We start from the raw sequence: 26,501 nt of genomic DNA, 5'->3' as shown, positions 1-26,501 counted from the left end.
GAACCATATTTGAACCCTGTCGTGTTTGCTTCAGAACGGCATCACATGTAATTTCTATACAGCAAACATATTTTTTGTACAGTATATACTAAGTGAATCATTCGTCAATGCGACGGGAGATCCCTGCAGATAATGCCAAAGCTAACACAAACACTGTACATACAACACACAAACGTCTTATTAATGACATATGTGAATCTAATACCGGAGGTTTCAACCCTCGAACCGTGTAGTGGAATTTATTACAAATTGTGACTGGTAACAGTAACAGCTACATCTACATCTACATGAATACTCTGCAAATCACACTCAAGTGCCTGGCAGAGGGTTCATCGAACCACCTTCACAATTCCGTATTGTTCCAATCTCGTATAGCGCACGGAAAGAACTGACACCTATATCTTTCCGTACGAGCACTGATTTCCCTTATTTTATCGTTGTCTGCAGATGACGCTGTCGTTTAGCGAGTAATAAAGTCATCAGAAGATGAAAACAAATTGCAAAACGATTTAGAAGAGATATCTGTATGGTGCAAAAATTGGAAGTTGGACCTAAATAACGAAAAGTGTGAGGTTATCCACATAAATATTAAAAGGAATCCGTTAAACTTCCGTTACACGATACATCAGTCAACCATAAAGGCCGTAAATTCAACCAAATACCTAGGAATTACAATCTCGAACAACTTAAATTGGAAGGAACACACAGAAAATATTGTGGGGAAGGCTAACTAAAGACTGCGTTTTATTGGCAGGGCACTTAGAAAATGTGACAAATCTACTAAGGAGACTGCATACACTACGCTTGTCCATCATCTTTTAGAATACGTGTTGTTCTTTTCATGCTACTACTACATCCTGCTTTAATTATTACATTACTATCACTCAAAAATTTATTAGATATTTTGTGGTCTCTCCTACCGTTCGCGCCTCGCAAATTGTCTACAGTACAAAATTTTTGATGAGGTGAACATCCGCAACTGACCTTCTCCAGTTGCCAGTAATTTTCTTAATTTTTTCCACTATCGGTTTTGAAGCTTAGAACTTCATCTTCAGGGGCCGCGAAATAAATATGAGAACATAAATTTGTGGCGGTCTGGCCAGTCAGTCATGGTGAATCACACAAACGTCAAATAAATTCACGGAAGCGCAGGACTAGCAACCAAAACGCCCGCTTGGACAGCACAACACGGTAGTGAGTGGTGCAGATGGCTCAGAAGCCAACTGTCTTCAAAGAAACGGAGTGACTTCTAAGCTTGTCGTAGAGCAATAAATCTTGCACTCCAGACTGAGTTTTGAAAAGCTTACTTTCTTCAATATTAGGATTGTATGTGGATTTTATCAAACGACCTCAACTGCGTTTCACTTGATTTACATGCAGCCCAAATCATGTAACTGCCTTACAAGTGCTCTAATCTCTGGACGTCCACGGACCACCACGGAGGATCAAGACAACAGTGTACTCCACTGTAGTGGTGAAGACCCGTTCAGCACTAGCACAGAAATTAGAAACATCCTCCAGCTATGTGTCAGCTGGTCGAAAAAGGACATAATGGACAAATATCGGCGGTTAAGGAAATGTTGAAGGAGAAACATAAGGCTGCCAGATTGAACTTCGCACTGATGTACTGAAGGAAACCGCACTCATACTGGGCGCAAGTTATATTTGCGGACGAGAAGGTGTTTTCTACTGCTGTACACGAATAACGATCAAATGGAGGGATATACGACAGCAAATATCTCCATCAGCGGCAAAGATGTGGCCGAACAACTGCCACAGTTTGTGGATGAGTAACAGCAAGTGGTTGTGGTGTTTTGTGACAACTGGATCGTCCGGTTACTAGCTATTACTACTGCGAAATACACACGTTTATATCTACATTGTCGCTCTTGCACTACTTCTTCTCTTTATGAATTGTGACTCCTGCTAGGTATTAAAAGGAAATGCTATTTCCTTTGTGCTTTCGTTGGTTTGGCGCAATCTCTACATGGAAATAAAGGGAACACAGATTGGTATGATATTTTTTCTGTCGCCTAGACTTTCCAAAGCTAATATAATCTCCGAACATAACCGTTCTCCTCTACACGCAGCTCTTTTCAGACACTCAATAGACACTTGATTTTAAATTGTTTTCCGACCATTTATCAAATAGACTAAGACAAAGATGGAACTACTTTTTTTTTGTCCTATGGCGCAGGACGTCAGTGCCGACGAAGGCATCAGAGAGAAAGTACTTAGTGTTTTTACCTCGAGAAAAAAATATCGTACTGATGTGTATTCTCTTTATTTTCATGCTGAATGTCTGCATGACATGTCGCCAAACCGAAGAAAGTACAAAGGAAATGTCATTTTCTTTCAATGCCAAGCAGAAATCACAATTTATAGAGAGAAAAAGTAGTGCAAGAGCGACAGTGTAGATATAAAGACGAGTGTTTGAGTCCATAACATCCTCACTTAAATTGTAGTAAATACTTTAAAATTATGAATACTCAATAATTCTCGTGGAGATTTTAAAGAAAGCTATTGCAAGTATTAAAATTTATCTATGTGGCAGCATTCCAATCCCCAATCTGTAGATTAGAAACTGACAGCATTCTACCCGTCACATACACTATATTTACGAAATATTACGACGTGCTCTATAGTGTCACACCTTTTCAATGAAAAAGAAGCGTTATATCGAGAGAATGTGGCGCAGTGCGTCTTAGATCGAAATGCAGGCAGTCCATCTGACTTTGAATTCCATGAAAGGAGATATGAAGAACGTTAGCTAACTGAAAGTTACACAGTAGGCACTCTGCTAGGTTTTATCAGATCTACTTGTTTTGCAGATGCAGGGAGTGGAAGAATGTGAGAACTTAATAGGTGCTATTGCAAGAATCATGAAATTTCGACACATTGAAAACAAAGATACACATGTGGCTATTGTCCACGCAGAAAATGACTCGAGTGAGCCTTGGCGCCATTAAGTTAGTAGACTGTTATATCTGGCGCCACTAGCTCAAGGGTAGGATCGACTATCCTTCTTGCAGCCGCGTTGCCCATATCTACGAAGAAGACTTGGTGTCTGTGGGTTGTGTCCTAAGAAGCTCCTTAGCTCTTTGCTTGCTATAAGGGTTCGCTGGCCGGAGGGTGTCTCCCCCGAGTTCTTTTGCTTTCCCCTCCACTGCCCTCCCCGCCTTTTCTGTGTCTTCTGCCTCCATCGGCTCCCTCTCTCCTGGCCAGGTCCCCCCCCCCCCCCAAATCTCCCTTCATGTCAACTTTGAAGTGATGTGTCAGAGTTGTCCATCCCGCTTTTTCTACGTAGTGTGAACAGACACCATCCTGTTGCTGGGTGTGTTATTTTTAACTCTTCTGAACAGAAACCAGACTTTCGCCATGTTTTTTAATTATGCTTGTCTAATTACTATGTGTTTTAATCAGCATCACCGATCCTTTGTTTTTATATTTTAACTTTCGCAACTTTTCGCCCTGTTACAGTTTTAACCAGTCACCTTTTTATCGCCGGCTTTTATTGTTTGATCTCTACTCATTATGTTTTTAAACTCTTCCGTGAGCTGCAGAGAGACATATTACGCTGCAGCCAGGCCGCCCCCCTCCCCCCACCCCTCTGGTTGGGAATGGAGGGAAAAAAAACCAGAGTGTGCAAGCACCAAGTTTGGGGACTGGCGGTAGCGTCGCGACAAGAGGCGGTTACGAGGTCCGAGCAGCCGCAGCCACGAGTTACGCAAGGAGGGCCTGCGCAGAGTAAAGATACCGGAGTACTTCACTGGGGTCAGCGTCGACTACAAGCAGCAGGCCGACATCCCTTCGGTTGGCTGGCAACATTTGTGTCGGACGACCGCTCGTGGCCCGGCTGCCCCTTCTACCTGGCTGTCATCAGCACCACTCAGTAACCGCGGCGACACACCGTGGATCCATAGGTCTGCTTGCTGATAAAGGGAAATAACATTCTGTAATCCTCATGGTGATTGGTGTCATTGTCTACTCCACCCGCTAATTATTTTCTGGTTTGCGCCCGACCCTCAGAGATCCACTCTGTCGGCTCTTTGGTCATAAGTATACACCGTAGTATTCTACTACACAATAGTTGTCGTTTGAAAATTTGTTCACATATTATATTGCCTTTCTTTTCTAGTTTATACCCGATTATTAATGTTTTAATGAATCAGCTCCTGGTCGGAAAAACAGTCGGAACAACTGTACTAAGGCACAAGTTGCCGTTAGACAGGGGTTATATGGTTCAGTTCCTTGATTGTCATTGCTTTTAAGATAATCTGAGTCACCTGTTGCACTAAGCTGTGCGTTCCTGTCTTTGACCGAACGGGTCATTATTGGTGTATTTTTAAAAGGATCTTGTGGTTCAGCCGAGTGAGTTCTCTTGTAATAAGTGCTCATACGAAATGTTTAAAAACGTTCCTTCAGAGCGCCCTTCATAACTGACAAGCAGTTTAGCTTTAGACATATTAACAGCCAACTGTCACCAGTGCTTTAGTCACAATAAGGTTGTCATAAGCAACGGGTTCAGATCCATTCGCACATTGGTTGCTGATTGAAATTACAAGGTTCCTCGCTTTGAAGCAAGCCTTATCACTGTCATAATTTTTTCCTGATTTGTTTAACCTTTAAGCATAGATGAGCATCACACCCCGAACCTTTACAGCTTCCAAATTTTAAAAAACGTCATCTGTTTGAGTAATTCAAGCACTCTTGTCATCAATGGTGCTTATGTAGTTTTCATCTGTTGCAGAAGTGCATCTAATAAGAGAAACTGTGTCCAGCGCGGTAGCAAACACTGCTGTTTGTCCCAATAACGGGCGGCTTGCAGGTCCGGGCCTTGTAATTATTGTAATGGTGTTCATGTTTTGATTTCTTTTGGCCGCGTGGGATCAGCCGAGCGGTCTGAGGCTCTGCAGTCATGAACTGTGCGGCTGGTCCCGGCGGAGGTTCGAGTCCTCCCTCGAGTATGGGTGTGTGTGTTTGTCCTTAGGATAATTTAGGTTAAGTATCGTGTAAGCTTAGGGACTATTGACCTTAGCAGTTAAGTCCCATAAGATTTCACACACCTTTGAACCTTTTTTATTTCTCTTGCAAAGCTTATTAATTTCATGAATTTGTTAATTTGTAAAGAAAACACTTTTATGGTAATATATTGTTAAAGATACAGGTTTTGTGGAAAGAAAGCTACTTTGGCGGATCCTTCCTTCCACGATTTCGTTAATACCAGTAAATACCACTTATAATTGGTAGAGGAGCGTGGTTGTCGATCCGTAAGTGGGAGGCTGTCACGAGTTTCATTTCATGCAACCTGCTTCAGTTTAACTTTTATTTTTTATTCTTTTGGGACATTGTCTAATTATTCTCTTTTATCGGCAGCCACTCCATCGATCCACTTCAGTGTCTCGCTATTTCGTACCTAAAACGGAATCAGCTCGAATATGAACTGATTATTAGGCAACAAATGTTGACGGGACGGTGGGGGAGCTGGCGGCCAGGCAACGGGCGGCGTTGTCGGAGCCACTCTCCGTTTCTGTCAGCACGGTCGGCGAGGTCAGCCAAAATATACTGATGATCACACTAGGATTGAGTTGTTCACAGGAAAATCTCTCCTTTCTCCAAAGTAATCAACCAACCGTGAGGCAGGTGAAGTGCATTCATGCACAGTTAGTCCACATGGGCAATAGAGAAAAGGACCTTAAACTTCTAGAACAGCCCTGAGCAGTTAGCACGTGTCATTCAGTTAAATACTCTTTCGTTTGGTTTGAAACTCCAAACGGCAGCTTTAGAATTTGAAAGTGGGGTTGATACAAATAATATAGAATATTTCTCACAATCCAATAGCCGAATGTGGAGCCGTCGGCCGAGGTCTAAGTGATCGGTCTGAGGAATATTTTTCCCACCTCCCTAACCCGATGATGCGTCTCTTAAATACTATTTGGGAATTGTCAATTGAAACGTTAACAAATATACAACAGATATTGTGGCTGCTGGTTGAGTTTGAGCGGCATGTTGGTGGATTAAGGTTCCCCATCACGTAGTACATACGGCACTCTACCTGTTAGCACGCGGTAGCCTAAATAATCTGCTGTCCGTAACCTTACAGCGGTGTAAGACGATCGGGCAACTGAGGCAATCGACGGTGTAGGGGAAGTTATCAGAGCGTATGTGCAATGAGCTAGAGTCCTGATATTATTGGCAGTAAGAGGAAGGTTGCCCGATTTGTAGGAATGACAAATTATTTCCGCAGATATGTCCCAAAAGTGGCGCAACCAGCAGTTCCGTTAAATTTGCTACGCAGAAATAATGCGAAGTTCGCTTGGGCTGAAAGTTAGCATTCAGCCTTTGAAGGAATTAAAACTGCGATTGCCAACCCACCGGTTTCTAACATTCTGCGTGGTGTCTGTTTGTTCTATATCGTGTCTCCCTACCACTTTCGCGCAGCGACGCTCTGAGTGTGTTGTTTTTAGGGAATTGACTAGTTTCAACCTGGGACCTGTTGCTGGTAAGGAGACGCCAGACCACACATGACATGTAGAGTTCAGAAGAGTTCAGTGAGACTAGCGATGATATAACCAAATACTTAATGATTTCAGCGTCAGCTCCACTGCACTCCCTGTAAAAGAATCTTAATACTAACTAAATTTAGTGGAAGGAGTTCAAGGCTTTCCTATTTTTAGTTAGCTGGTAAAATAACGTCGAAAAAGCAGTTAAGTTTACCATTGGAAATTTTATTCTATTCACAAAACATCGTTTATAAATTGCACTATTGATAAAAGGAAATGTTTTAATACAGATGGTAAAAACCAACTGCGTTCAGCAAAAATGTGAACGAATATTCCTTGAATGGGTTTCCAAGTTCTACAATGGATCGAAGGATGACCTATGCCATATCACATCTATAATCTAGGTTTAAATTAAGTTTCACAAAAGAGAAAACTATCAAAATGGTGTACAGCGACCCTCAATTATCTTTAATTACTTATCTAACTTGTCGTAAATTACAGTGGCTGATGTGGCTTCTCAATAACTATATAACAGAAAAATCATCGCGTTTCAGATTTTTACTTCAAGTGGCAAATGTAAGAACCATGAGCTTTAATTGACGATCGACACTAGTATTACGCAAAAAGCGGGTGTAACAGATGAGACTTCTGCAGTTCTGAGCGAAGCTTTATGCGCTGTTATGCGAATCGCATGCGTTCATTACCTTGTCGGTGTTCGTCATGGGGCGGCGGCCAGCACAGCTCCGCTCACTTCGCCGTCTCGGAAGCAACTCTTGTCCCAACTTCTCCTTACTACAATTTACCGAAGTTGGTTTAAAAAAACTATGTGGCTGTGTTTTCATCTGACCAATCAGGGTCTCAATGTTAACCTTAAGCTCCGCCTACAAAAATTCTGTCTATCCAATGAGAAACGTTATACTTTTCGTGCTGGGGCAATGTTTTTAAAGTTTGCAACGTAACAGAGACGCGAAAAAGTCTCAAGCTAAAACTTGCAGCTGGTGTGGTCCTTTTAGTGTTATCGTAAGATCTATACCGTTCTTCTGGAGGGCTCTATCTTTTAACATGGGCTGGGGGGTGGTCCTGACGTAACAGAGACGCGTAAAAGTCTCACGCTAAAACTTGCGGCTGGGATGGTCCTAGCGGTTAGCTGGTGACGTGGGTGTCCGTCCCTTATCGTAGGGCCTTCCAGCTTAACACGGTTCTGCTTTCGGCTTCTGTTCTCGTTTCTCCCCTTGGAACTGCGTCTGTCTCACGGTGGGAAGGTATGACATGCATTTAGGCATTCTTGTGTTAGTCTGTGGTATTCCATTTGCTCACTCGTTACTCGTATTACTTTGGTTAATTTAATGTCACGATTTATTCCGAGCTATGTGACATACTACTGGATTTGCTTATCATGTCAGGGTTTTCATGGAAGGTGTTGGATTTGTCTGACACCTTACAGGTTTCAGCAGTACCTGACTTTATGAAAAGATTTGTGGTCCAGACTGATGCTTCCAAGACAGGTGTGGCGGCAGTTCTTTTACAGGATGATCAAGAAATCAGGCGTCCGTTAGCATTTGCTTCCCGACGTCTGGAGGAACCTGAGCTCAATTACTCGGTATATGTGTGCGAAGCGTTAGCTGTGTTATTTGCCCTGGAAAAATTTCGGTTCTATCTCGAACATCGTGAATTTGACCTAGAGACGGATAATCAGGCCCTTAGTTGGGTCGTAGCTCGTCCTACGAAGACAGGGCGTATCGCGAGATGGGTGGTCCGCATTTCGGCTTTCCGTTGTAAGGTTCGGCACGTTAAGGGATCTGATAATGAGGTTGCTGACGCCCTTAGCAGAATGTTTCAACAGCACGAGCCTGATTAGGAAACATCGGAGAGTCCTTTGTATGTGAGGGGCTCAGGAAGCAAATACTAGACGGACAGAAATCCAATGACTATATTCTGAAGAACGGCATTCTGTGTAACCGCAGGGGTAGGGCTGGGGAAGCTAGAATATGTCTCCCATGAACCTTAGTAGCTCCGGTCTTCCGGTACTTCAGTGACTCTCCAGTAGGAGGGCATTTAGGCCGATATAAAACCTTAGAGAAGGTCAAGGAGGAGCTGACCTGGCCGGCACTTTATAATGATATTAGAGGTTCAGTGAAAGGAAACCGAGATTGTAAGAAGGGAAAACGTTCCACGTTTGCCTTAATAGCAGTAAATACCACGTCTTATTGAGAATCTTTGGAGGCTATATCACCACGACTGAAAGGTGTCAGCAAATGCAGTTGAGTTGTATACTTATCAAATCTGTCTTACGTCGCAACTGTGATGTAATGAAAGCAAACTATCTGTTACAGTCACAGCTATGAAATGATTCAGGTATATCAAACAGTGACGCAAATGTATATTTACAAGGAAAATGTGCCACTTCTGATGCAGCTACAAAATGAAAGACATTAAAACTTGCGAAATTCTGTTATGAAGTACTTTTTCATATCCAGAGTCACCTCAGTTTGTTCACTGCAATGTTTTTGTCTTGGGTCTTTGAGACACGACATGTAGTCGCTTCCTAGACCGTTCAAGGAGGATATTCAGCCGGCTAGAAGTATAACTAATTCCTAACATCTACGCAGGATATGTTTGGCAACCCTGTGGCCGACGAGTAACTTTCTGGATGACATAGAATTAGCCTACAAACTTCCCATGATATATTAGGAGCATTTCCGTTAAACAGTGTGAGTGGTTTTCACCTAAGATGTGAAATAAAGTTATCATTTTATGGTTTTGAGTCCGCGAAAGTTGTTAGTCGTCGAAATTGCAATTAATATCGTCTTGTCTGCCCAGCCAGCAATGGAGAACAAGGGAGAGCTCGAGGATGTAGTTTTCCTCTGGCTATGATGTAATGAGCTCTCCTGTAAAGTCAGAGCATCTTTGCTTGCCGGTTCCAGTGTCATTGAAGGATATATTTTTACCTGTTATGTGATGCAGTTACAAGCTATCATATCGGAAACCAATAAGTAAATTTTATTTATGAAATACTTAAATTACATACTACTTCACTGTGACAAAGCACATCAACTAAATACAGACCGTTTCGAAGACAAGAATGGGTAATTTCTTACTATTTCATGTTAACATAGGCACGCTTCAGTTGCAGATCCTTTGTATTATTAAAATAGACTGCCATCGTAAGGATATCGTGGTAAACTGAATTTCATTAGAATTAATACAGTACATACTCTAAGAGCGTTTTCCGTTATATAATTGAACACAACAGTAAACATCAGAGAGGAATTAATCTTCAACCGTATTATCTGAAACAGGATCACGCCTATTGAAACCTATTAGGTGTGAGTTACAGATCGAACCAAATTTGAAATGCATTTTCGTCCAGAGAGGAATTTTCTTGACAGTTTTTGGATAAGGAGCTTGAAAGGTAAACATTTGAAGACGTAAGACCAGAAGAATATGTGCGTGAGGGATGACTTTTCAAAGCCCTGAACAGTTTTGTTAGTGAAATCGGTAGGCTGTGTTATCGTGTAGTATCACCACGCATGAAGTTTTCGTAGGTCGTTTTTCTTACAATGCGACCTATATGTGTCTTATCCGTTGACAAAAAATACCAGCTGCCGTATACTCCCCCCTGCGGCGATTTTCGTAATGCACAACACCGTTTTTGGGCCAGCACAGGCAAAATATTGTGTTAACGCTGCTCTTCCTCGAGTGTATGTCTTTTGTTAGGGCACAGTCATTACTTCTTCTTTAGAAGTTACTATGAAGACTTCATAATTACTCATCAGTTGCAGTACTATAGTGGACTTCCCAATGAGCCCGCTAGTGACGATCAAGCGAAGCTGCATGCAGTAGGGTATTACAGCTCCCAACTTCTGAACTTTGCGAACGGAATGCAAAGTCGCATGACGCTTAAATTGTCGCATTTCATCACATATGTCTGTTATTGAGGCTTCCTGCATTCGCAAAATCACTCATGCCAGAACAATCTTTCCTGAAGCAATAAACTTTTCTTTCTGACCTTTTTTTCCCAATAGCACTCGCTCCACACACAATACAAATATTCAGAGCTACCTCTGCTGCCTCCACTTCTCTACTAAACCCAAAACATCGCAAACGTTACAATATTTTCCGCTTGCGACTTTATTTTATCACACTTTAACAACATTCATATGTTACAGGTATGTGAAATCCAAATCGTAGTTGCGAGATAAATACGAGAACTTCAAATAAGAAATACGATCATTGCGCCGCGCTACGTTCAACTGATCAGAGGCGTCTAAAGTTGGCGTTGTGCGGCTTATAGTCGGTAGCCCGTAGCTGCTGCGAGGCGGTGAAACTCTCGTGCGTAAACTCACTAACCTGACGCAGTCACGAGCTGCTTGCCAGATATGGCTCTGCAACTTTTTGCTATTACAAGCAGATTACAAAAGGAAAAGAATTATGTTTGAGGTTCCAACAGACCGATAATTTCAGGAGATATCCAATACGCAATTTAAAGGAACTATAGAATGTAGTGTAACCGAACGCGAGTCTTTATGTTTTCAGAGCACGAAGCTTACCCACAGACCACGAGCAGATACGCATCGAGAATAGCTGGAGAAGGCTAACAGAACTTCCTCCATACATTTCCGCATCCTACCATGTTCCCAGCTAGCGCATATGGGCGGACTTTAAACAGTTCGGGGCGGCCGGGAATATTGGCCGCCGTAAGTGAATGTCTCTGACTTCATCTCCGAGGTGGCAGGGTGACACACAAGATTTTTTTATAATACTGTACTTTCTTCTAATCTCAATGAAATGTTCTTAATGGATGCCATTAAGGATTTAACGCTGAGTAAGTAAAATTCATTGTTTGAACTGACTTGACGTTTGGCACTAGGAGACATAGACGTCATGGAAAAAGCTGTAGCGCAGCAGTGTCATGTTGACTTAGTAGTAACATTCTCGATTTCCAGTACACTGGCTGGTACACAAGTCACTTAGGATCTTGCTGCTGAAACATTGCAGTTTATCTTTTTCTAATTTTCTTTTTCGATCTGCAAACGACCAGAACGAATTCGGTATCTGGAACACTATACAAGCCCTGCATGATAAGCCATCCTAAAACCTCCATTCAGTACATTTCAGGAGTGGGCAGAAGTGTCTGTTTTGAAAATACTAAGTTACTTCACAAGAGGGGCTCAGAAAAGCTCAAAGCGATCATTAATTCCTGTAAAGTGTGTTGTTTGTCATTTAGGGAATCACCACCTAAGACAAAAGTTACGGAAGCAATGAACAAACGGGTAAATGTGGAGGGGATAATGTACTGAATAGGAGAAATTCACGCTTTTTCATATCTTTCTTTTTGTAGGTGTATCAGAAGAGTCAATCTCTTTGCAAATATAAATTTTGATTACTGTGTGATATACCTGAATCATTTCACACGTGTGATGGTATCAGACAGTTTGCTTTCATTACATTTAACTTTCATCGTGAGACATGTATGATAATTATTCCACTGCGTTTTCTGATAAATTTCGTCATGGTGATAGAATATATCCTTTAAAGATTACCAAGTCATTTTCTACATGGTCAATTGCCGCATGTTTATTTTTGCCTTCAATGTGTCGAAAATTCATGACACTTGCGTTTAGAACGTATTAAGTTCTCACATTCTCCCATTCCTGGCATCTGATGAAACCTAGTACAATACCTAATGCGTCACTTTTAGTTACCTAATGTTCTGCATAACTCCACTCATGGAATTCAAAGTCAGATGGACTGCCTGCATTTTCATCGAAGACGCACTGCCCCATATTCACTCGGCATGTCATTCCTTTTTAATGGAAATGGTGTGACATCACATACCATTTCGTAAGAACAGTGTGAGTGATTGGTAAAATAGTGTAGTGGTTAGGTGGTCACTTTTAAATTAACAGGCTGGGGATTGAAATACTATCATATCTATCAGTTTTAATTCGGGGTGTGAGTTATTTGTATAGGAGGCCCACGATAATTATTGAGTATTCGTAACGTTAAAGTATTCATAAGTTTATAAGTGAGGATGTAGTGGACTTTAACACTTGGCTTTACATCAACACCGCCGGTCTTGCATGCTTCTTCTCTTTATATATTGTGATTTATACTTGGCATTAAAAGAAAATATTTCCTTTGTGCTTTCGCGGCATTGGCGTCCTGTCTGCGTGTAAGTAAAGAAAACACACATTTGTATGACACTTTTTTTGTCACAAACAAATTTTTCTCCTTAACTATACAATAACTCAGTACTGTGTCCAGATTCCCTCCTTCTGTAAAAGTGCATTTAGTCGCCGGGCAATCGAAGCAATTTGGGTGAATCATTCTGTGAGAACCTTCCTGTGCTGACTTTGTAGTCGGTGCTGCTCTTCTACACCTAACAATTTCCTCCATCTCTGCCCATACTTGTTCTATGGGACTAAGGTCAGCATCTTTGGTAGGCTAGTCAATAACTCAACGTCTCTGTTCATTTAAAACCAGTGTTTCACACGGTTCGCTGTGTGGATAGGAGAACGATCATGATGGAAAATTGTTCTGCTTTCCATAAATCTCTGGCGAGCAGAAGGAAGCATTACGTCCCCAGTATTTGGCAGTGGTAATGACTAGTAAACGGACGATCCAGTTGCTACAGAACGCCTCAACCACTTGCTGATATCCATCCTCCAACACTGGTAGCAGTGTGAAGGGCGGACCTACGCAGAAGAGGGGGCCCACAGGATCAGGAATGACGAACACCGGAAGATGGAAATAAGATGACTCAGAGCCTTATTTCTAATCAGTTGTTATGGCAAGAATGTGATGCATAAAACTATGACGACAGAGGATGAATGCAATAGGGAAGAGCAGAAGGAAGCACTGAACGTTGCCCTATTACCGTGTGTACAAAATTCGATGCCGACTCGGCCTCAAACCAATCTTTCGGAGGAATAACAAAATAAACGAGGTTTCAGTGTTCTAGGCTCAAGGTAAGATGCGGTCAACAAGCTATTCACCTCAGGAGTCTACGAAATCGGCGAGGGGGGGGGGGGGGGCGGCGGACGATCTCCTCACGAATTGCTGAGCATGAAAGACATATCCACATATCCCTCTGGGACAATGCACAAAGTTAGAGGTGGCGGGACACCTGAATGAGTTCGATAAAGAGATAAAAATCCGTGAAGCCCACGTACTGGCGAAACAGTCATTTACAACGAGAAGGAAGATTAGAGAGGCGATAGAAATAGTCAGGAGACCCAACAACAAGAACAGAGAGGCAGGTGCAGGCCTCTGGCGCCCTGGATGTCAGCAGCGACAGCGCTATGGGAGGACAGTCCACACAAAGCAACTCACACAGGAGCGCTGGAGACCGCGGTGGTCGTTCGTACAGAGCGCAGGCACTCCGCAGCCCACACTTGGCAACCAGCAAACAGCGCAATGTCACAGCTATAGCGCGTTTCTTATTCGCCTGTTTCCAACAACGCCAAGAAGCAATGTAAACACCGACCAAGCACCTCTTTATTCACCAGTGAGAAGGAATAATATGAAGACCAATAACGAACGTCTAACACCCCTCCTCATATCCTCAAGTACCCTACCAAAATACGTAAACGACTTCCTCCGCTATATATAAGGTGTGAAGTCTTTCTTATTCGGCAGTAAACTCGGCACAAAGCCTTTGAGGAAGACCGATTGCCATAGTGGCCGCAACGTCGGACAGTTGTAAATGTTGACACTGTGCTAAATATCCCAGAAGAATTCTGTTGACAGTGACAACGATTGCGGAAACCTACGCTTACATTTAACTGCTGGATTGTTGGTTGGTTTAATGATTAAAGAGATTATACTAAGAGGTGATCAGTCCCTCCTACTAGAAACAGCAAGTCTGTTAAACTACACACCAAGGTCTACCGAAGACCAACAAAACCTAGCGAAAGGAACAAGGAAAAAGAAGAAGGTTTGCTGGGAGATCAACAGCGCTCATCAGCGACCATACAAAACCCAATTGGTACTCAGTCCTGCTTTTTACACAGTCCAATCGAGCCACTGTCACGAATCATGACGAAAACACAAACACCCAGTCCCCGGGCAGAGAAAACCCCTAATCCGCCCTGGAATCGAACCTGGGACCCCGTCACCCAGAGGCAGGAACGCTAAACACTAGACCACGAGCTGCGGACTAAACAAGGAAGAAGGGAAAGGGCGAAAGGGAGCAGCTGGATGGAGAACATACTCTCCGCCACGTACCCAAGTAACGCCATCCATACGCAGAAAAGACTATTGAAACCGACAGTGTGAGATAGACACAGGAAAACAGAGGAAGAACACCATACCAAAGAACACAAAATCAAAGAGAGACCACCAGAAATGGGAAGAAGAAGAAGAAGAGAGCAGGTTGGGTGAGGGCTGGGGCAGATCACCAAGCCCAGACAGTTCTGCCCATTCAGGGCAGGACTGGAAGGTACAAAGGATACACAATATTTATCCACAGAATACCACTGGTCGCTACTGAATTGCCATTCCAATTTAAAAGAGTGTAATTTCCAGTCAGATTACAGCCAACAATGGTAGGTCATGGCATTTTGAATGTATTCGTGCATGTGCCTCGGAGTTCCTATGGATGATGAGGGTAGTCGTCAATGTTTACGTCATTTGTGACTGCATCTCGAAGGCAGATGTATTGTTACATGCATAGTTTCTTCTGATTCAGCCTTATGTAAAGCATGTGTTTCACTTCTGTTTGTGCATATATATATATACCAGGAATTATTCGATTAACGGCGAATGCTGAGAATGTCGTATTTTTCATCGTCTCTGATCATTAAGAGGTCAGCATAGAACTTCCTGGAAGTAATTTCTTTGTTTCTGCGCCTGTTTCAGGTTGGATTTATTTCACGTTAAGTGATGTCCGTCCTCTCCTCGGAGAGATGTTAATGGAATTGGAGGACATCATAAGTATGGTGTGTGTCTGTAATGATTTGTAGACCTTCTCTTCTTCGTTGTACTGATACGTCAAGGCTTGTGTTCTTGCTGTCCATAATTACGATGGCGACTTCGTTTATCGGACGTGCATTAAATGGACGTTCATGTTCTCCAGGTGGCCTTTTATCGCCTCGAATTATGTAACTTTATTGTCATAAGAAATCATCTAGTCTAGGGCCGTTTCGAATAAGCGAATCATCTGGTTGTATTTGTGTAATATAGTGTGGACATCTTAGACCACTTCTTTTCTCAATCCACTGATATTTGTGCATCGCTAATCAATTTTTGTTTCTTCATTTCCGATGAAATGTACTTGCAGAAATTTATGGTGTTCGTTGGGTATTGGTCGTATGATTCCATGTTGTGACAGTCTGAGAATGTTTCTTTTGGTGCATGGCTTATGGGTCCGGAAAACCTTACAATTTATTTCGGGAAGATAGTCTATGTTTTACATGTCATTTCTTCAATTTTAGTTTATAGCGTATCTTCTTAAAGTAAGTTCCTTTCTCTACTGTTGTTTTTATTAACAAGAGGTTCATTTAATGTGTTTGAAATCGGTTATTCTTGATGCGTGCCGTAAATTTTTTGTCTCGTGTACAGTTATCAATACATTCTCTTCTTTTTAAAGCTAGAAATTCTAAAGCATACTGACATTTGGGTCACTATTTCTTTCCGAACAATTACACTACTTCATTGAGCAGTTTACCACATGTTCATCTTTCCACTGCCAGCTTCAATAGCAAATTTCCACGTACCGCTAATGTGTCGGTCTGGAACTTGGCGCACTAAAGCTCCTCCTACATAGCGGAAGTTTGGGGCGCTCGCTCCGTAGGGCTCATATGCTGCATCACTAATGAGGTCACGACTTCCATCACGTCCCACTTGAATTACGGGAGGCCTTCCGGAACTTCGGCTCCTTTGACGTTAACGTAATAACTACATTAGTCCGTCTGAGATCGTGAAAGCGCAAATTTCATTGGAAGTGTACATCAAATTGATTGAAATCTATGAAGATGTCAAACAGATCGTATAAGAAAATAACGCTTTTACGGAAGAAACAATGATACTATCCTATCCATCGAGTAGAGCATTATGTTTTGAACGTCGAGGAACCTACCGGCATGTTATCTGAGAATATATTTTGATATGTTATTAAAGAGTGCGTACCATTTGTCTTTATAGCAATAATTTTGTTGAGCTCTCGGAAAAATAAATGAATTCTATTTAAGAACACGGATTTCTGTTTACTTTTGTCCTTACGAAACCAAAACAGGAAAAGATACCTACTTCGCTACATTTATATTAACACCCTTGCAAAGTTTGGAGATTTTTATCCTCGTATTCACGCAAGAACAGTGGATTTGTACGTAAATTAATATTTGATGCAGTCTGCTTTACGTTTCATATTATTGTACAGTGATATGGCGACATTCATGGGATACCTCGTGATATTATGCCGGACTCCCTTTTACCAGGCATAGTGCAGCACCTCGACGTGGCGTGAACTGAAAAATTCGTTGCGGAAATCCTCTGCAGAGATACTGAGCAATTTTGCCTCTAGAGCCTCCCATTATTGCGAAAGTGTAGCCGGTGCAGGATTTTGTGAACGAACTATCCTCTCGTTTATGTACACTCCTGTAAATTGAAATAAGAACACCGTGAATTCATTGTCCCAGGAAGGGGAAACTTTATTGACACATTCCTGGGGTCAGATACATCACATGATGACACTGACAGAACCACAGGCACATAGACACAGGCAACAGAGCATGCACAATGTCGGCACCAGTACAGTGTATATCCACCTTTCGCAGCAATGCAGGCTGCTATTCTCCCATGGAGACGATCGTAGAGATGCTGGATGTAGTCCTGTGGAACGGCTTGCCATGCCATTTCCACCTGGCGCCTCAGTTGGACCAGCGTTCGTGCTGGACGTGCAGACCGCGTGAGACGACGCTTCATCCAGTCCCAAACATGCTCAATGGGGGACAGATCCGGAGATCTTGCTGGCCAGGGTAGTTGACTTACACCTTCTAGAGCACGTTGGGTGGCACGGGATACATGCGGACGTGCATTGTCCTGTTGGAACAGCAAGTTCCCTTGCCGGTCTAGGAATGGTAGAACGATGGGTTCGATGACGGTTTGGATGTACCGTGCACTATTCAGTGTCCCCTCGACGATCACCAGTGGTGTACGGCCAGTGTAGGAGATCGCTCCCCACACCATGATGGCGGGTGTTGGCCCTGTGTGCCTCGGTCGTATGCAGTCCTGATTGTGGCGCTCACCTGCACGGCGCCAAACACGCATACGACCATCATTGGCACCAAGGCAGAAGCGACTCTCATCACTGAAGACGACACGTCTCCATTCGTCCCTCCATTCACGCCTGTCGCGACACCACTGGAGGCGGGCTGCACGATGTTGGGGCGTGAGCGGAAGACGGCCTAACGGTGTGCGGGACCGTAGCCCAGTTTCATGGAGACGGTTGCGAATGCTCCTCGCCGATACCCCAGGAGCAACAGTGTCCCTAATTTGCTGGGAAGTGGCGGTGCGGTCCCCTACGGCACTGCGTAGGATCCTACGGTCTTGGCGTGCATCCGTGCGTCGCTGCGGTCCGGTCCCAGGTCGACGGGCACGTGCACCTTCCGCCGACCACTGGCGACAACATCGATGTACTGTGGAGACCTCACACCCCACGTGTTGAGCAATTCGGCGGTACGTCCACCCGGCCTCCCGCATGCCCACTATACGCCCTCGCTCAAAGTCCGTCAACTGCACATACGGTTCACGTCCACGCTGTCGCGGCATGCTACCAGTGTTAAAGACTGCGATGGAGCTCCGTATGCCACGGCAAACTGGCTGACACTGACGGCGGCGGTGCACAAATGCTGCGCAGCTAGCGCCATTCGACGGCCAACACCGCGGTTCCTGGTGTGTCCGCTGTGCCGTGCGTGTGATCATTGCTTGTACAGCCCTCTCGCAGTGTCCGGAGCAAGTATGGTGGGTCTGATACACCGGTGTCAATGTGTTCTTTTTTCCATTTCCAGGAGTGTATTTATCATAATTTTGCATCGTTAAAATTCTCATCCGTTCATTAACAAGTGCATGTCTTAGTAAGTATGAACTTGATCGGAAATCCACGAACTGTAACGAAACTAGTAAGAGATACGGACTACGCACCAAAGTCGGCAGTCTGCGTTAAGAGCTCTTCCTGTGCTGTTCGATGGTAGCCATGCTCTCGGTTACGAGTAGTTTGTGACATGAGTGTTTCATTATTGATCTAATAGGAATAAAAGTCCTGTTACGGCATTCTGAATGTTAATATCGAGTAAATAGATACCCTAAAGTTAATCGACAGCAATTTCAGATAATTAGCTTCCACCGACAGAGACATGGCGCATTGCCATCCATAAAAGCCCCATCGTTGTTTGGGAATGTGAAGTAGATGGATGGTAGGAAATGGTCTCCAAGTAGCCGAACATAACCTTTCCCAGTCAATGATCGGTTCAGATGGATCGGAGGACCCAGTCCGTTCCACGTCAACTCAGTCCCCACCATTATGGAGACACTACCAGATTGCATAGTGCCTTGTCGACAGCTTTGACCTATAGCTTCGTGGGGGACTGCTACTCGTTCGAACCATACCAGTAACTCTTACCAACTGAAGTCGAGACTCATCTAAGTCACCGTTTGCCAGTCTTATAGGGTGCAACCGATACGGTCCCGAGCCCAGAAGAGGCCAAGAGATGTCGTGCTATTAGCGAAGGCACTCGCTTTGGTTGTCTGCTGCCCTAGGTCATTGTTTGGACTCTGCTACTCACTCCAACTGCCATCCCATCTAGTGGCAGCTTCAAACTGGGCAGGTCAGACTGTCCAGTATAGTCTGCTCCCTGTCGGAAGAATTTGCAACCTACGTGCGGAAGTGGATCTCCCAGATCCTTCGTGCGCGCAGGTAGGATTAGCCGTTGTAACGGCCGAGCAGGTAGCTGCGAGACCCCGTAGCAGACGGGCGTGTATGTCTTCCAGCTAAGCCAGGAGCCGCAGTTGGCGCACTGCCTGTGCAAGTTGTAAAGTCTAATGTAATAAACACTCTATACCAGACAACTTGTTCCGTCTAGTTATTGTGAGTGGAAACAAGGGGAGGACAGTAAGTCCTCTCGCACTATAAATTCACACTCCAATGTGCCACCACGGGTAAAAGAGCCCACGCGCACATTTTTGGTCCTCCGGGCCGGATACAGTGACCACGCGGAATTTACGTTCACGCGGATTTATTTTCCGGTATTTGTGAACTTCTAAAGAACCACGTGTGAGCTGCGCACGTCATCGGTTTCGTTATTGACTGCTATCGAGTGTCCCAAGGCCTGTTCGGGACTTCGACAATAACAGCCTTAACAACGTTCCACATAATAGCAAATTAAGGGCTTTGCACCCATTTGTTGATGCCGAAGGGATTTTATGAGTGGAAGGGATATTAATGAATGCTAGTGTACCATATGATGAGCGCCATCCTATTATCGTACCGCCTATGCAGCATTTGACAAAAACTCTTATAATACGTGAACATGAAAATCTGTTGCACGCTAGGTCACAAATTTTGTTGGCTATGTTGTGTAGGAGGTTTTGGATCCCCAATGGGCGTAACACAGTCAACGGAGTTATCAGAAAATGTTTAAAATGCTTTAGGCTTAAGTCCAAGACAGCAGTTCAGCCCACGGGTCACCTACCTGCAGCTAGAGTAAACCAGTCTCATCCATTCCAGCACTGTGGAGTAGATTATGCAGGCCCTATTGCTGTAAAGCATGGTGGAAGACGGAGTAAGGTTACCACCAAGGCTTATATAGCTTTATTCATTTGCATGGCAACCAAGGCCATCCACTTAGAATTAGTTAGCCCTCAGGAGATTCATTGCAAGAAGAGGGAAACCTTCTCACATGTACAGTGAGAATGGCACCACATTCGTAGGTGCAGACATTGAGCTTAAACGTTTTCTCTCTAATGTTGCTACTGTTGAAGGTGTGGTGAATTTTTCGACCTCAGAGGGAATCAGTTGGAGGTTCACTCCACCTTGTGCCCCTCACTTTGGTGGTCTCTGGGAGGCAGGAATCAAATGCATGAAGTCGCATCTCAAACGCGTCATTGGCAATGAAGTGCTGACATTTGAAGAACTGACTACTGTGTTAATTTAGATAGAAGCATGCTTGAATTCAAGGCCGTTGTGCCTTCTCTCTGATAACCTAGATTCTCCTGCTGCTCTCACTCCTGGTCATTTCCTAATCGGCCAGCCCCTTTGTTCTCATCCTGAACCCTCTGTCCTCGAGTTTCCCGCCAACAGGTTGCACAGATGGCAACTTGTGCAGCAGTTGAGATTTAGAGGACGAATGGTACGTGACACCATCTTTGGTTGAAATGTCTCTGAGCACTATGGGACTTAACATCTGTGGTCATCAGGCCCCTAGAACTTAGAACTACTTAAACCTAACTAACCTAAGGACATCACACTCATCCATGCCCGAGGCAGGATTAGAACCTGCGACGGTAGCAGTCACGCGGTTCCGGACTGAGCGCCTGAACCGCTAGACCACCGCGGCCGGCGCCACCATCTTTGGTATTTGTAACAATTTTTATTAGGAAAAACACGGTGGCGGGGAAGGGGAGGGGTTGTCGAGATTTCTGGAGACGCTGCATGTAAGAGTAGGGATGAGAAAGCAGTTATATGGAAATGTTGAAAGTTAATCCTGTGAGGCTATATAAATGATTGTGAATGTAGGCAAAGGTTAGGTGTTCTGACAACATTTATTGTTTTCTACAAAACACAGACATAAAATATGCAAAACAAGTTATTGATTCAATACCGTAAACAACTAACTGTTAGTGTAAGAGTCCATTGGACAAGGATCCTGGCTGGCAGAAGTGAGTCAAGTACTCTGGCCTTAAAAATGTGTATAACGTAATCTGAATTAATCTGACTCTGAGCAGACTTTGACTGATCAAATCTATCGTATTTTAACTACATACGTGCAGCAGAGAGCAAGTGGCGCCTGAAATCTGTGCGCCCTGACAATGCCGGAGCGGCAGTACGTTACCCTGTTTGCTTCGTGCGGCGATATAACTTGCACCTGTCGAGATGTGTGCGGCTGAGGTGAAGCGGCACCTGTGAATCGATCGCGGCCAAAAAAGATGTGCAAAAATCTCACAGTCTAGCGATCGGGCAGACGGAAAGCAATTTACTCTATACCAGAGCCCTGAAATCATGGTAGATTTCAGTGTGTGATACACCCGCTCGCTGGTTGAACCGAGGACTAATTTGGCTCACTTATACGACAGAGCGCCCATGGATGCCAAACGTCACGACTGGTAAACCAAAAATTAATTGGTAAACGAGTAGTCAGAGACATCTGAAGTTACACTGTTGGTACAGTAAGAACTTCACCACAGGCTCCCCAGTCTACTTGTAGGTGAAGTCAGTTTTAGGACAGGTCCCAAGTACCAACCACAAATGACGGAGCATCGACCAGAATTGCTTAAGACGTGCTAGATCTCCCCTCCCACACGAAAGCACAAACTTGGGTCGAACCAGTGCAAGAGTTTAGAAACCTGCGTCTTTGTAAAAAAAAGAAATCGGCAGTTACTGACTTTTTAAGTTTTCTCTGAAGTCGTGTCGCTTCCCACACCAACAAGTGTTTGGATGCATTCTTGAAGATCTTTATCTAAATCTCCTCTGCCTTGGAGCTTGTTAGTCCTAGCTATGACGTGTAATAAAGATCTCCAAACGTTTCTCAGATGTCAGAGTTTCTGATACAACCGAGGTGGCCTGTTTGCAGTATTTGCAAACACAAAAACTTGTGAATTTTATCATGAGTGGCTCTGCACAAAATGCCCAGTTTATGACCCACTGTGTGGACGCATTCCTACAGTCCATCACCCCCAGCCCAGCCTTGTGCTGGCTCCACTGCAGGTAGCTTGACATAGTTCTGCTAGAGACCTGGCTTATGGAGGGGCTGCCCTGTCTGCCCTGTACGGCTCTGGGCCAATCTGGCAAGATTTACTAAGGGAAGGGCTCACCACCAATCGCTTTCAACTCCAAACATGCTGTTTCTACAAGCTAAGAACCATAAAAATTCCTCAGGCTTTTAGCATCCTGGCACAACATCTGCTCAGGTCGTTAACTTTCTAGAGTCTCGATCAAGGTTAGTCAGTTTGTAATAAAATCTGTAATAATGTTCCATATGCAGGAAATAGGTGAGAGAGTAACTTGTTCTCTCTCAATGTAATCGAAAATAGCCACAAAAGAGAACAATCACGTAGTTGCCATGTCACCAGGTATAATCACAGAATATAAGCCAATGTATATCATATACCAATGGAGTCATCCTTTTCGCAACAGTCTAATGGTGTTTGGACGGGCATTAGTATGCGAGTAGGTCTCTGCTGGATTTGGGGTGAGTCATAGACGATTAAGGCAGTCAGATTTTGTCGAAGTCCTCTAGTGTTAATCATGGACAGACGCCGATATGACGGTTTTGGTGAATGAAATCTCCACTATAAAAATCATTGGGGGTCCACAAACAGAGATCTTACTAAACTCAGTTCGCTAGGTTGCTGTAGACAACGGCTCTCAGGCTGGTGCCATGCTCCCTAATTTCAGTAAGGCATTTGACACCGCCGATTAGTATAAAAAACACTGGCTTACCCACTATTGGACCATATTTGGGACTGATTTCAAGACTTCCTTGCAGACTGAACTCAACACATCGTTCTTAATGGAACAAAATCGACAGATGTAAAGGTAATTTATGGAGGAGCCGCAGGATGTGTAATAGGACAGTTACTGTCTACAGTGTATATAAATGATCTAGTAGAAAGCTTCGAAAGTTCCTTAAGATTATTCGCAGATGATGCTGTTGTTTCTAAGTACACAGAAGACAATACCGATTTGCAGAATAACATATGGAAGGTTGATGAATGGCGCAGGCTGTGGCAATCGACACTGAACTTAAGTAATTTTTCTTTTGCGTATACATAGGTACACTATTAATGAAACATTTCTGGAAACAGTATCTACCATGAAGTATGGACGAGTAGCTATCAAGAACGATCTTAAATGGAATGATCGTATAAAACAAATAGTAGGAAAAGTAGGTCAAATTTAAGGGAAGAATATTAAGGAAATGTAGCTCATCCACGAAAGAAGTGGCTTACAAGGCGCTTGTTCGACCGATTTTGGAAAACGGGTCATCAGTAAAATTCTTAGCCAGTAGAACTGATACAAGAAGTAGATGAGAGCCAACGTGAGCGGCGTGTTTCTTTACGAGGTCGTTTGGACAAAGCCGGAGCACTGCAGAGATGCTCAACAAACTGCATTGGCAGACACTGCAAGAGAGACGTGGTGTATGATGTAGATGTTTACTGTTGAAATTTTGAGAGAGGACGTTCCGGAAGAGTCGAACTATTTATTACTTCCTCTCGCGAAATGATTAAGACGAAAAAATTATAAAAATGAGAGCAAATACAGAGGCTGTAACATTATGTGATTGTCTTATCATTTTAAATCATTCACTAATCGAGCAGTCGCTCGGCAACAGCTACAGTTAGCAAATAATGTTGCGAGAATGTAAAAGGTGAACGACCTGTGACGTAACTTGTTTATTGTCGAAGCGCCGTCAGAGATGCAGTGAGTTATTGACTTTGAAAACCGCGGCACGAAAAACGGACAGAAGAAGAACACTTTTATTCCATTTTTTTTTTTTTTTTTTTTTGAGGTACGAGATATTCTCGATGAACAGTTACTCATTCTTCTTTTGTCTCTTGTGTCGGACGCGCATGTCTTGCCGCCGTATTATTATTGTTAAAATTAATATTGTTCTACATAAAGTAAATGTGTAATACTAAAAGTGCCTAGCAGTAGATTTATTGTGCGACGTGTATGTGAAAACGTCAAAGGAATTGTTTTCATTAAGAGAAGTGCCAGTCAAAACGGCATCCATGTTAAATCCTTCATTGCAGTGTAAGTTTGTCTATTAATTGCCATAAATTCAGACTGGTGTATGGACTATTTATTTAATATAGAATCTATGTCTCACTCCTTCATGAAGTTATTTAATTTTCTTTATGTTTCTGCCAAATAGAGAGTTCACAGTCACGAATTCTTTCGTCGAGTTCGGACGGAAGTTGCATGCGGCGAAATATTTTCTCCGCGCCATATTCTACTGGTAAATGCATGATAAACTACGGTCCCTTAGGAAATTCATGTTGAGCTATTCAAAATAATTATATTTTGAATAGGCATTTACTCTCCTATGCAATGCAACTTCCGACTGATCAGACGACGAACGGGGACATTTATAACTGTATGTTTATGTATACACATTATGTAAACATATCGTTATAATTGGCGCCCGAACAGGGACCTGAATAAAAAAAAGATATACTCAAAGGAATAATAATTTATATAAGATACGCATTGTGGGAATATTCATAAATAATTGTAGCTAATCTTGTGCTTTTTATTTGTTACATGACATCAAACGCCATCCAATAAAATTTCCATTGAGCGAAAGAAACGAGATATTCAGAGAAAATTACGGAAGAGAGATTTTTTTGGAACAGAATTTGTGCGAAAATCTAGTTGCAACGCCCAAGGCAGTCATCAGTAACGTAAGTTAAAATTTTGTTAGCCGCAGCCAAGCTTCCTTAATTTCAGCCGACATTAATCAATTTGTGACGATCTTTAGTAGTTGCAGTAAAATTTGCTTTGAATTCAGTAGATTGCATTTAGTAGATTAGTAATTTCTTCAAGTTGTTTAAATTCCATTGTTGTGTATTGCATATCATTTGTTTTTAAATGTCCGTTGCCTGTTCACGGAGCTGACCAGCCTTAGTTTTCATTTATTTTGAACAGTGTACAGCCATACTTTCTTTACGGTCCAGAATAGTCTCTTGTTCTCGTGACGTGCATCTCCCGACATTCCGATCTTGTGACGTAGCAGTGACAACCGACTCGCAACCGATAAATTACATCTCTGTCGACAGCTGACGGCCGTAGCTCAAACGAACTTCATTGACTTACTGTTTGTAAATAAGTGAGCTATGGCAAACGATAAAATGTCATCACTAGATTCAAATGAACAGAATGAAACGAGTGAAGTGTCGCGTCGCTTACGGTCCCGCACGGTAATTAGTAGGGCTGAGACACCAATTGAAACAATTGTAGAAAGTGAAGCGGGAAATCTTACGGACTTTAGTGCCTCACACCATAATGTTACTGGTACTGAACTAGACAATGATAGTTTCTGCCACTAGTAGTCGTAGCCATATACCGGTTGCAAGGGAGGCAGGTGAAAGCAATTCAGGGGTAGTGACAGACGATGTATTCAAAGAGCTACTGTGTCAAATAAGTCAAATGATGCAGGACGGAAATCGCCAATTGAAAGAGGAAAATCGCCAAATGGTGAATTCCATTAAAAATGATTTGAAAGACGAAAATAGACAAATGTTAGCCTAACTTGAAGATAAACTTTCTACAGTAAGCGAAGAAATAAAAACTGTTAGAGAAAACGTAGCCAAAGAAGTAGCAAAGCAAGTTAAGGATGCTGTTTCTCAAATGCGAAGTGGAATAATTTTCGAACTGAATGACACTTTAGCTACCATGCAAAGCGAGACAGCTGACATCCGAAACGCAACCAAGAATCTTGACTGCACCGTAACCACGGTTAATCACAGATTAGACAGAGTAACTACGCAGGTAGAAAAACTAACTGAGGGAATGTCAAATTTGACTCTGGAAACGGAAACGAAAGTAAAGGAGAGGCTAGATAGTCATGAGAGAGAATTTAGAGAAAAGTATGAGAACTGGATTGCTGGAAAGGACAAATTTGTCGAAGATAAAATTAACAAAGACCTAGTAGAGACTGTGAAAGCAACCACTCTTGGTATCTTGTCAGCTCCTGGAAGCTCCGGAGATACCGTAATGTCTGAACTCGGTAGCATTAGGCGTACCCTTCAGCAAGAATTACCAAATTGGAAGCAAGAGGT

This window comes from Schistocerca cancellata, chromosome 1 (genome assembly GCF_023864275.1).
Source record: "Schistocerca cancellata isolate TAMUIC-IGC-003103 chromosome 1, iqSchCanc2.1, whole genome shotgun sequence".
NCBI lineage: Eukaryota > Metazoa > Arthropoda > Insecta > Orthoptera > Acrididae > Schistocerca > Schistocerca cancellata.
Note: the sequence above shows the minus strand (reverse complement) of the source record.